Below are 12,882 nucleotides of genomic sequence, written 5' to 3' on the forward strand. Positions count from 1 at the left end.
TTCAGCACTGTCTGTTTTCTCCAGGATGTTCGATGACCCGCAGTTTTCCCTGCCGTCAGCATTTTAAAACCGCTCCCCTCTTTTTCCCTTCTCTCACATTGCATTCAGCAAACTTTGTCCTGGCTTAAAAAACAGACATTTTCTGAAAAAATCCTTGAAGTGCACTGCAGCAAATTCTAGTTCATTTTTCAGAAATAGCAATATTTTACAAATTAGAGAAGAAACGGACTAAATGAACAAAATATGGTAATAAGATCATTGGTTGTTTTAGTAACAACTTTGAGGTCACGTTTCCCAAGCTTTTAGGAAATGAACATTTGTATCTTTATGTACTGATACTTTTTTTAAGTAGGTGTAATCCAACCACAGGAATCTTAAAAATAATCTCTTAATTTAAAAGGAAGGAGAAAAATAGCTCTTCATTAAAACCTTTATGTTTTATTTTTGTAGCTGTGGGTTGTTTTTTTTTTTTTTCCCCTGATTTCTATAAGGCGAATGGTTTGCCATTATAGTAAAAATCATGAAAAGCTCCGTTTTTGAACAACCACTGAGCAGTGGCTGGGTTCTATCTTTGAGAATCACCAGGTTCTTCCTTACCTCTGTCATCCGTGAGAGGAATGCTGGTGAAGTCGCTGTCCTCGCCTTCCTCCTTGCTGGGGCCGTCCATCTTGTTAGGTTTCCAGGCCTGTTAGTGAGAACTATGAGGGCAGGGGAGAGCGGAAGTTATCTCATGTGATCACTCTTGTTAAATCATTAATAAATGAGCCTTGCAGGTACGAGCTGCTCCTGGCACCTGCCACCCTCTTCCTGCTTCCCACCTGCGAAGTTCATACCTGTGTGTTACCTTCCTAAGTGGAAATGGTCAGAGTCCCAAGTTAAAGAGTTACAGCCCTCTGCCCAGAGCTGTGGAGCTGGCCCTGCTGCATGTACCCTGGCCAGACGACAGCCCTTGCCTTCAATCCAAGGACAGCCGTGCCTACGAACATGGCTCCCAAACCTCTGGACGAGGGTGAATTTTATAGGATGACATATCTTTTGGACACCTACGATAAATTCTCAAAGGTTTTGGTCAGTGACCAGCAGCATGACTTGATGTTGCAGGGGCAAATCATCCAGTATCTCAACACCTCAACTTCCTGGCTATAATGTAAGGATAAGTCTGCTGAAAGGATTTAAAGTAAAAAAGATACATTTGATAAATGTCAACCACAATAATGACCACAAATGATCAGGCCGATGTAAGAATCACATTCTCTGTGTATTGAGCTCATCAGTACCCTCTCATCTTGCTTCAACCTAAGAAAATTCCTTAAAACTGCATGATGTCACTTTTCTCTATCTGAAGAATTCAAACAGAAGATCTAGACAAGTGGAGGAAGCGTTCTTCGACAACTACTTTTCCTGGGCCCTGAGTTGCTCTTCATCTATGTAGACAAACCAAAACTATTTTAAAATTCCAAGTCATCGACTCTTGGGGAAAAAAAAATCAACCAAATTTGATGAGAAATTTTAAGCAGATTTTAAAATTACTACGTGCTTCATCCTGCCCTAAGTGCTTTGAAACATAAGCATTTTTTTTTCTTATTTACCTAACTTCGTTGTGTTGCTATATCAAGCAAAATGGATGTGTGTGGTTAGAAATCTTGAATGTCAAAAATAAATTCACTAGAATAGAATTCCCCTTCAGTTTCCAATTATATTCTATAAATATTGAGTGGCTATTCTATACAAGTCCGACAATTTTGAAGGTTCCAAGTAAGAGAGAGTTACACAACTGTTAATAACCTTATAAAAATTTTCAAAGGCAAGAGTCCTGGAGGCTTAGAGAAGAAGGGAAAGAGGGACTGGTAGATCTTAAAAGGCTTAGAAGAGGTGACATTTGAGATGCATGATCAATGACAGGTGGGATCCAACAGGGAAAAATGGCCTGGTGCTACATGCTTTCTCAGAGAAGGGGTATGGACACAGGCTCAGAGATGGGAAGCCGTTAGGCAATCTTTGGAAAGCAAGACTAGAAGGTACATGTAGCTAAGAGGTGGGAGAAAAGGTAGAAAATAGGAAAGGTCATATCCAAGAGTGCTTTGAAGGCCAAACTGTATTAGGCCAAGTTCTCTAAGAATCTGACAATAAAATGAGATGTAAAGGTTGAGAGAAAATAGGCAGGAAGTCAGGAAAGACTGGGAGAGTCCTAAAACCACGAAGCAAGACCAATCCAGTTTGAAGACAAAGCAGGATGGAAGGTTTAGCTCTTCAGAGTGAGGAAGTTTGAACAAGGCTGGCAAGAAGTACTCAAGCCGAAGACAAGGGATGCTCTCCCTTGGCATTCCAGCAGCACTTGGCTGGGAGTAGCTGGTGAGAAGTGAGGTCTCTGGATGGATTTCAGAACATAGCAGCAAGGGCCTTTGGTCAATTACAGTCTCCATAGTTGGAAATCTTACAAGGCATATACTCATGGCCACCCCATGAACTGCTTTTTTCTAGGAACTCTGGGTATATTCATGGATCAGGACTTTAGGAAGCATAAAAATGCCTCTATTGCCTTCTCCATCCTCTGTCAGTCCTAAATAAAAAAAAAAATAGCACACACTTTAAAAGTACCCATTTTATATGAGGCAACAACCCATGAGATGAGGGACCTGAGATATGGAGAGAGGTTAAATAAAAGACATGCAGCTAAGTGATGGAAGTGGCATTGGGCTTCAAACCCAGGATCTGTGCCCTTAACCACTACATCAACTACTCCTAATAAATTATGGGGTAAGAGAGAAGATCAGAGAAAATTAGTCAGTCTGGCAAAATAATTTAGAAATCAAAGGATGCATTTGATTTATATTGTGTATTTCGGTTTTATTTTTATTACTCATGGCCATTATACTTTTTGTTAGGATTATGTAGACACTTGATTCTTTTGCTTTTTTTTTTTTTTAAAGATTTATTTATTTATACAAGCACTGGGTACAGTCAGAAAGAAGCGCAGGAGGGTGAGAGAATTCACCAGAGCCAGAGCGGGGAGCAGAGCAGGCAGAAGGACTGCAGTACACTGCTGAGGGGAGCAGCGGGCGGCAGGAGAGGTCTGCGCGCCATGTGGGACCCTCCTCCGGTGGCCGGGGAGCAGCCAGGGATCGAACTGGCACTGCAGAGGCTGCGGGCAGCTTCCCAACCCAGCGCTCAACCGCTGCGCCACCAAGGAGGCCCTCTTTTGCTTTCTTTTGGAATACCTTCAAGGATTCTCATGAAGTCTCTATCCTAATGGACAGGAGGATGACAGATATGAAACCCAAGTCAGTCAGCATTGCTACCTCCCATAGTCATTGGGAAAAATTAAAATGGAGAAGATGTTCATTTTCAACTGGAGTGGAGAATTATCATTGGATTTAAATTATCCGTGGTAAATATTTAACCCTATGTTTTCTTCTAATAGTTTTATTGTTTTAACTTTTATATTTATATCGCTCTTCATTTTGAGTCAGTTTTTGTATATGGTGTGCGGTAGGGGGATAGTGTCATTCTTTTTCACTTGGTTTTGCATCTCTACCAATACCATTTGTTGAAGAGAAGTCTTCCTCTCGTTGAATGGTGTTGGTATCCTTGTCAAAATCAATTGACCCTACGTATTTTGGGTTATTTTTGGAAACTCAGTTCCATTTCACTGGTCTATATATCTACCCTGATGCCAGTACCACACTATTCTGATTACTGTAGCTTTGTGGTAAATTTTGAAATTGGAAAGTGTATATGCTCTGACTTTTTCTTTTTAAAATAATGTTTGACTCTCCTTGAAGTTCCGCATAAATTTGAGGATGGGCATGGATTTAGCATTGGTTTCTTAGATTTGACATCAAAAGCACAAGCAACAGAAGAAAAAACAAATTGAACTTTATAAAAATTTAAAATGTTTATGCATCAAAGGATGTTATAAAAAATGTGAATGCAGCATACAGAATGAGAGAATATATCTGTAAATCATGTATTTTATAAGGGTTTAATATCCAGAATATAGTAAGAACTCTTTCAACTTAACCACTGAAAAGACAAACAACCCAATTTTAAAAATAGACTGAGTATTAATAGACATTTCTCCAAAGAAGATACACAAATGGCCAATAAGCATGTGAAAAGATATCCAATATCATTGGTCATTAAGAAAATGCAAATCAAAACCACAATGAGATACCACTTCACACCCACTTTAATAAAGTGAGTGATTGATTTTAATAAATGACTATTAATAAATTCATTTTAATGACTTTAATAAAAACAACAAAAATAGAAACTAAATGTTGGCAAGGGTCTCAGTGTGGGCAAGAAATAAGAACCTTTGTACACTGCTGGTATGATTTTCCACTGTGGAAAAACAGTTTGGCAGTTACTAAAATAGTGAAGCATAGAATTGTTATATTACCCAACAATTCCACTTATAGGTATATACCCAAGAGAAATTAAACATATGTCTGCACAGAAACTTATATATGAATGTGTATAGCAACACTATTCATAGGAGCCCAACGGTAGAAACAACCCAAATGCTCTTCAGTGAATGAATGGATAAATTGTGATACACACACACACACACACACACGCACACACACTAGGATATTGCTGAAAAATAAACAAGAATGAGGTTCTTAGTGGAACCTCAAAAACATAATGTTGGATATAAAGTCATATATTGTATGATCTCTTTTATATGATATATCCTTAAATACCCTAGTCCATAGAGGCAAAATAAGGATTAGTGGTATCAAGGGATGGGATAAGGAGGGGAAATAGAGGAATTATTTAATGGGAATGGGGTATTTTTCTGATGTAATAAAAAAATTAAACTAGAGATAGGTGGTGGTTGCACCACATTAGAAATATACCAAATGCCACTGAATTGTACACTTAATAATGGTTAAGTGCATCTCATGCAATTACATCTCGATTAAATTCTTTTTCTAAAAAAAGATTAAGAAACTCAATCAGAAAAAAACTTACCCATGGTTTGTCTGTCTCTACATAATAGGAATGACTGAATGAATGAAATTAAGTACTCTAAATCATAACATCCTCTCCAATTTCAAATTCAACATGAGACTAGTCTGCCATGTTTCTGTGATAGTATTAATAAATCTAGAATGGGTTTTGTGTCATATGTAGAATGAATCATAGAACTTATAAGACTAGAAAAGGACATTAAGGTCAGGATACAAATATTTATTGTAATATTCATTTTCCCTGAAACATTCAAAACATAAACACTAAGGTCTGTGTGCCTGTATAACAACCTTATATCATCTTCTCTCATTTTTAAAGTGGGGAGTGTGAAATAAAAATGTGTGCTTTATGTGTGTATGTTAATCAGTGATGAGGTAACAGGTGAAAACTGTATAAGATGAAGAGAATTAGTAAACTAATCAGGATTCTCATGCTCCCTTTATCCTGATATCAAAATATCAATATCAGGAATGAAGCACGTTGAAAGCTAATGTTTGCCATGGTTTTCTCAGAGTTTTTCCTAAGTAGTAACCCAAGAAACATCTTCAAGGGCTCTGACTATCCAGTTATGACATCTGAAGAGTATATAATCAGTAGATTCCTGGAGAGAAACTGGCATCTCCAAAGAAGGTGCTAAGCATGTCTTTTCTATATACAAGGTTCTCTTTCTTTAGGAGTAATTTCACATGAATTTATTTGGATATTCTTGACAAATTAGTGCAAATTGGGTTAGTTCAGCCCATTAGCTACAAAGGGAGCATGTGATGGCATAATATGAAGCCAGTGATAATAACTAGTATTTATTGAGCGATTACTCTGTGCTCAGTAGTAATCTAAGTGTTTTTACCTGTAACCATCTCCTTATTCTACACAATAACTCTGTGAGAAAACAGAAACATATGGACAAGATAGTTTGCCAAAGATCCACAGCCAAAGAGATGCGAAGTTGGGAGGGAGGTTATATCCCAAGTCTACTGTGGTTCATGGCTTCTGTAACACACCAACATTAAAATACGCAATCTGGTTAATACTGTATTTTCACACGGTCATTTTATAGATAAAGCTTAAGAACTAAAATTTGGAGAGAAGGAAATAGGAAATTTCACATTTGTGTTCTTCTTTAGGCTACTGTTAATCAGGTTAGCTATTAGTGTGCTTTTTTTTTTTTAAAGATTTATTTTATTTATACAAGAACCGGGGTACAGGCCAGATGCGCGGGAGGGTGAGAGGATTCACCAGAGAGAGAGGGGGGAACAGAACAGGCTGACTGACGAAATATACTGCTGAGGGGAGCAGCGGGCGAGACAGGAGAGGTCTGCTGCACCATGTGGGTTGCTCCAAGGCCAGCGGGGATCAAACCGGCACTGCAGAGGCTGCTCACAGCTTCACAGCACTGTGCTCAACTGCCTGCACCACCAGGGAGGCCCTATTAGTGTGCTTTTAATGCAAGAATTTTTCCTTATCCTGTTCTAAAAGATTTATCTTTTGGTTTTTCACAAGAGTACTTAAATTATATGTTCTTTAAGTCATGTATTCAATTTCAGTAAACATACTGTCACAGGTCAGTAGCTCATGTCAAGGAATCTTTACGTAAGCAATTTTCTTAGGTAATGAGATGATAAATAGAAACACAATTCCTGTCCAGGCTGATGAATATTCCCTCATAAGACATGAACCTAGATTCTTCTGCAACTTTGACTTTCATAATCTACTCACTTAGATGGGCACATAGCAGTACACAAATCCTGGTTAGTAATGGAATTTGATAGCAATTGTTAAAAAAAATGCATATTAGATACAATGTTTTATGATTCAACACAAGGCCAACAAGAGGTTAAGTAATGTTTGTTAGTAGCTCCTGTTTTGCCCAATCACCTTTAGGCAATCTATCCACTGCACACATAGAGGGCAGATTTCACTCCACCATTTATCAAACATTTTGGATTTCCCTGGGATGAGCACATATGGGTGTGCATTGCCCTGGACAGAGATGCCTGGGAGGGGAGGGGAGTCATCCCCAGAGGCCCACCCCATATCCCAGGCCTCACCAGTGTGCTTTCTTCTCATTTGCATCCTGCTAGTGTTGGCTCCACACTGATGCCATGGTGGCTGTTTTTTCATCTCCAATGGGCACAAACTGACTTTATAAATTAAATTCTTGCCCAAAGGAGAAAAACTGCCAGCACGCCTTTCTTGACCTAAAAGTCCTTCATAACATGGAAAGCGTTCTTATTTGGGGTGTCCATTTACCCTAGGCCTTATTAGTGTTACTATCATTATTAGTGTCAAAGCCTCCAAAGTGAGTTGCCTCCAATTATTAAAACAAAAATAAAGCCATGAACTAAATATGACATCAGTCAAATTTCACATGCCCACTAGGAACCCGGAAATGGACCCTGGGCGTGAGAAGCACCCCCTGCGTGAGAAGAACCCCCCATCCTGCAGGGAAAACCGGACTGGTGGCCTGATAAGGTCAGTAAATTCTTAATATTCTGACTGTGTTGGCTCCCTCTGGTGGAGAGATGCCCTGAACATTAATTTTTGGGTGCTCTTTAACAAAAATGCTTCAGTGTTTTGAAACCTCGAGGTCTTTGCTTATTCAAAGTGAGTAATGGGAGATTTTTCTGGGATTGGGTGCTGCTTACACACAGGGTGGCTCCTGGAGCCGTGCGTTGGGGCATGTGAGGGAGGCGCCATCAGCTTGTAGCAGGTGTCAGATGGAATTGCTATCGATGGGCAAAGGGCTTTTCAATTTTTTGTTTTGAAATGTAACAAATAGATCGTCAAGTGTGCAAATGTAAGAGTATATCTCCAACACCCAGATCAAAAAGCATGTCTAGCCCCTCAGGGTAAGACTTTCAGAAAGGTTTGCTCATTAGCATTACAGGTCTATTTTGCAGCAGCGAAAACAGCCTGTAGTTACAGAATTGCTGTCAATAGCCTACCTGAAGGTACCATGAGGAATAACTTGTTAAATGCATTGAGATGAAATTATGTTGGGGACAGAGGTTGACTCTATGGTGACACACGGATATTACTATCCTCCACTGCAAAGTGAAAATTACTCATTTTTGTCCTTTCGCTTGGTTGCAATCTCTTTGCTCTCTCAAACAATTTTCCAATTCTATTCCCTCTCTTCAGTTCAAACCCCCTTGATTGAGTGTTGTGAGCTCAGGACTGCAGGTTCAGAGGAAGGGAGGTGTGATCCCTACCCTCCACAGACTCAGAGGCCAGTTGAGTTTCAAGCAGAAAGAAGAAATGGTTGACTCCAACCTAATTTGTTAAATGGGACAATGATAACAGCTAATATTCAAGGCGTGTGTCCTAGTACCAAGCTTCCTCTTAGGAATTTACCTGCATCTCGTTAGACTCTCCTCATGATTGCCATTGCTTTACCGAAGTGAAAGCAGGACTGGATGGTACCCCAGGATGCGGTAGCTGGTGAGCGTGACCTCAGGATTTGGCTCGGTCACCCACCTCCCTACAGTTGTTCCTCCAGGGTGGGGGAGGCAGGCGCAGAGCACAAAGGGAGCAGGGACACCTTTAGCTATGTGGCCTGTTGACAACTCAGCACTACAGAATAACAGACCATAATGTCTTTCTCTGACCCAGCTCCAGTTCAGACCCCAATTTGCTTTGGAACAAGCCCAAGCAAAAACAGGCTCGGTCACTGTAGAAATTCAAAGGTGTGTTTTATAGGCCCAGGAAATACAGCACACGTTACTCTAACGAACATTGACTGTGGATAGTTATAGCATGAATGTCTCCAAATCACAGCTGATCAATAGAACCAGATGTCAAACAATTTTTAAAGAATTTTTATTTAAATTGGTGAATTACAGGTGCTGCCTACCTGTGAGTGATTTTTTTTTCTTTCAGTCTTGAAAGCTCAGTTAAAAGCAGTACTGTAACCATAGTGAGTTCCAAATAGTTCAAAACAGATCAGTGTAGTGGAGCAAAATTTTGCAATCCCACCCTGAAAGGGTGTTTGCCATGTCCTCTCATCAGAATTTTCTCAAGCTGGCAGTCAGGGGACAAAAGATAGCAGAACCTTCCCCACTCATCGCCGGCGGTCTCTCCCCTCAGCCGCCTCTGTGATGCCTTCACAGGTGGGCTGCTCAGAGGACATGCACCAAATCTAACTGAAGTGAATTTTATTTATCACGGGGTAGGTGCAGGTGGCAATAGAACATCTATGAAAGGGTTGACTGTAGTTATAATGTGTCAGTGTGGAATGTGGGCTTACACTTATGTGACATCAGGTGTGCCGTGAAAGCTGAGGTTTGTGTAATTATTTCAAGAGAAAATAATAGTGGGCATGTTGAGTCAGTTGTCTCGAAGGTTCAGGCCTGCGTACCTCATAGGACCTGTCTACATTGTGATTGGTGATCTGGCTTCCCCCCTTTTATCTTATTAGATTGATCTCTGGTGGCATTTTTGGAATGTTATTGGAATTACAATCTTTTCATGATTTCATAGCTGCATAAAAATTGTAAGCATTTGATATATTTGTGGTCTTATGCATATTCTCAAAACAAGAAGATGAAAAATGTAAACATTACAGGTTGACAACCCATGAGGGGATTTTCACCTTAAAAGTGGGGTCTGTATGTTACTCACGTTTGAGCAACATTGTACTGTAACCCTCAGGCCTATAGAGGGAGACAAACGCAGGCCTTGCTCTGCAGGCGCTGACGTTACCACAGCCCCCACTGCGGTGGACAAAGTGAAGAGGTTACGTGCCAGCTCTCTTCAAGTCACGACACTACACTGACTGCTGTTTGTTTTTTCTACTCTTTCACACTCTTTAAAAGTTCCTGTTCAGCAAGTAGTTTAGTAGGGTTTTTTCCTGCATTCTCTTTGGGGCTCTCCTAGAAATCCTGCTTGATTTTTATTTCACTGTGCTGATGGTTAAATTCATTCTTAGGATGCAAATTCTATGGGGCTGGCAAATGCAGGTTCAAGTATCCACCACTGGGGTATCCTACAGAACTTACCCAGGGCAGCCGCTTTGTAGGAAACCCCTCCCTTCCCCCCAACCTCCGGCCACCCGGGGTCTGCCGTCAGTGTGCCTTTCCCATAATGTCACAAAGATGCCATTATATGGCATGGAAGCTTTGGGGCTGACTTCTTTCCCTCCCCATGCATTTTGGATTCATCCGTGTTATTGCGTGTGAACCAATAGTGAGTTCATCTTCATTGCTGAGCTATAGTCTGTATTCCTGATACATCAAGGTCATCTTTGCCTGAGTCAAGGACATCGTGGTTGTCTCCAGTTTGGGATGACTATGAGTAGTTGTAGACATTGTTATAGGTACACTTCTATGTGAACATAGGTTTTCAACTCAGTTGGAGTTGCAGTAGCATGAATGGCATTTCCTGAGTCATGGTCTAGGTATATGGTTAACTTTGTAAGATGCTACCAAACTGCCTTCCACCGTGCTTGTACTGATTTGTTTGTTCAGTAGCAGTGAATGAGAGATTTTTTTGCTCTGCCTCTTCACCAAGATTCGGGACTGTCAGTTCTTTATTCCAGCAGTTGTAGTAGGTATATAGCACCATCATGTTATGGTTTTTTTTTTTTTTAAATAGAGGCATGTTTTATTTATTTGTTTGTTTGTTTGTTTGTTTTGTTTTGTTTATACAAGCACTGGGTACAGTCAGAAGCGCGGGAGGGTGAGAGAATTCACCAGAGCCAGAGCGGGGAGCAGAGCAGGCAGAAGGACCGAAGGACACTGCTGAGGGGAGCAGCGGGCGGCAGGAGAGGTCTGCGCGCCATGCGGGACCCTCCTCCGGTGGCCGGGGAGCAGCCGGGGATTGAACATGCGCCGCAGAGGCCGCGGGCGGCTTCGCAAGCCAGCGCTCAACCGCTGCGCCACTGGGGAGGCCCATGTTATGGTTTTTATTTGTGTTTTCCTGGTAATAAATGATGCTGAACATCTTTTCTCTGTTTATTTGCCATTGCTTTTCTTTTGTTTGGTGAAATGTCTGTTCAGATCTTTTGCCCATTTTAAAAATTGGATTGTTTCTTTTCTTATTGCTGAGTTTTAAGATATTTTTACTACCATCTATACAAGTTTTTATCAGTATGTGATTTTTAGATATTTTTTCTCTGTAGGACTTATCTTTTCATCTTCTTAACTGTATCTTTTGTAGAGCAAAGATTTAAATTGTAATAAAGTCTAACTCAACAATTTTTTCTTTCCAGATCATATTTTTGGTATTGTATCTAAAAACTTGTTGCCAAATCCGTGATCATACAAACTTTTTACTATATTTTCCTTCTAAACATTTTACATTTAGTTTTTTGATCCATTTTGAGTCAACTTTCATTCAAGGTATGAGGTATATAGAGAGGTTTATGTTTTTGCATATGGATGTCCTTATTCCAAAATCATTTTTTGAAAAGATCTTCGTATATCCATTACATTGCCTTTGCACCTTTTAAAAAATCAGTTGGCTAGATTTCTATGGGTCTATTTATAAATTCCTCATCTCTTCCATCGCTCTAGCCACCTACCCACTATGCACTATTCACTGTCCTGATTACTGTAGCTTTACAGTTAATCTTGAAATCCCATAGTGCACATCCTCCAACATTTTTTTTTCATTTTCCAGAATTGTTTGGCCCTTTGCCTTTCCATATAAATTTTAAAATTGACTTATCATCTATAAAAAGCTTACTGGGATTTGGACTGAGATTGCATCCAGTCTATAGGTCAAATTGGAGGGAAATAACACCCTCATAATAATAGTGCTTCCAAGCCATGAGCAGAGTATATCTATGCATTTAGATTTTCTGTAATATCTTTCATCAATATGTTTTTCAGCATACACAGCCTGAATATATTTAGCTAGATTTTTACCTAACTTAATTTTTTTGGTGTAATTGTAGATGGTATTGTTTCTTGATATCAAATTCCAGTTATTGCCAGAATATAGGAATGTGATTAGCTTTTGTATATTGATCTTTTTAAAATTTACTTATTTCTTCCAGGGGTGATTTTATAAATCCTTGGAGTTGTCCACATTGTCAGTCATGTTGTCTTCAAATAAAGACAGTCATCTTTTTCCATTTGATTCTGTATGCCTTTTTTTTTTTTAAACTTGTTTCACTGCCTGAGGCTTCCAGTGTGATGTTGAATAGGTATAGTAAAAGTAGATAGCCTTGCCTTATTCCTAAGTTAGGGGAGAAGCATTTAATTAAGTATGATGTTAGTTAATAGGTTTTTCATAGATTCTCTACATAAGATTAAGGAAGCTTCCTTCTATTCCTAGTTTTCTGAGTGTTTTCTCATAAGTGAATGTTGAATTTTGTTGATATTTTTGTTCCTATCAAAATGAACTTGTGTGTGTGTGTGTGTGTATATAAAATTATTTTAATGTTGATGTGTGAATTATATTGGTTGATTTTTAAATTTGAACCAGGCTTATATTCTTGTGATCTGGGATAAACCCATTTTGTAATATATTATCTTTTTTTTAAATGTATTGTTAGATTTAATCCATTAATAATTTGTTGAGAATTGTTGCCTTTATATTTATGAGGTATGTTGGTCTATAATTTTATTTTCTTGCAATATACAGTGTGGCTGAGTTTTAGGGTAATGTTGGTCTCACAAAATGAGTTGTGAAATATTCCCTCCTCTTCTGTATTCTGGAGGATTTTGTGTATACTGTGGTTGACATTATTTCTTCCTTGAATGTTTTGTGGAATTCTCTAGTGAAATCATCTGGGTTTTCTCTTTGGAGATTTTTAAACCAAAAATTCAATTTACTTAATAGGTATTGGACTATTCAGGTTAAGTATCTCTTCCTGAGTGAGTTTTGATAGTTAGGGCCTTTCAACAATCAGCAAGTTGATAAATTTATGAACATAGAGTTGGTCATAGTAGCCCCTTATTA

The 12,882-nt window shown here is 39.2% G+C and overlaps 1 long non-coding RNA gene across 3 annotated transcripts in view; it reads left to right on the plus strand.

The window, feature by feature from the left end:
- Positions 1 to 12,882, plus strand: part of LOC119233453 (uncharacterized) — a 161,577-nt gene that overhangs the window by 25,016 nt on the left and 123,679 nt on the right. For all 3 annotated transcript variants that reach the window (XR_008549795.1, XR_005122399.2, XR_005122400.2), the window contains exon 3: positions 7,357 to 7,449. This is a non-coding gene — a long non-coding RNA (uncharacterized LOC119233453). The remainder of the gene's footprint in view (positions 1 to 7,356; positions 7,450 to 12,882) is intronic.

The sequence above is a fragment of the Talpa occidentalis genome, unplaced genomic scaffold (assembly GCF_014898055.3).
Source record: "Talpa occidentalis isolate TD23 unplaced genomic scaffold, MPIMG_talOcc4v2.1 talOcc4.8, whole genome shotgun sequence".
NCBI classification, from domain to species: domain Eukaryota; kingdom Metazoa; phylum Chordata; class Mammalia; order Eulipotyphla; family Talpidae; genus Talpa; species Talpa occidentalis.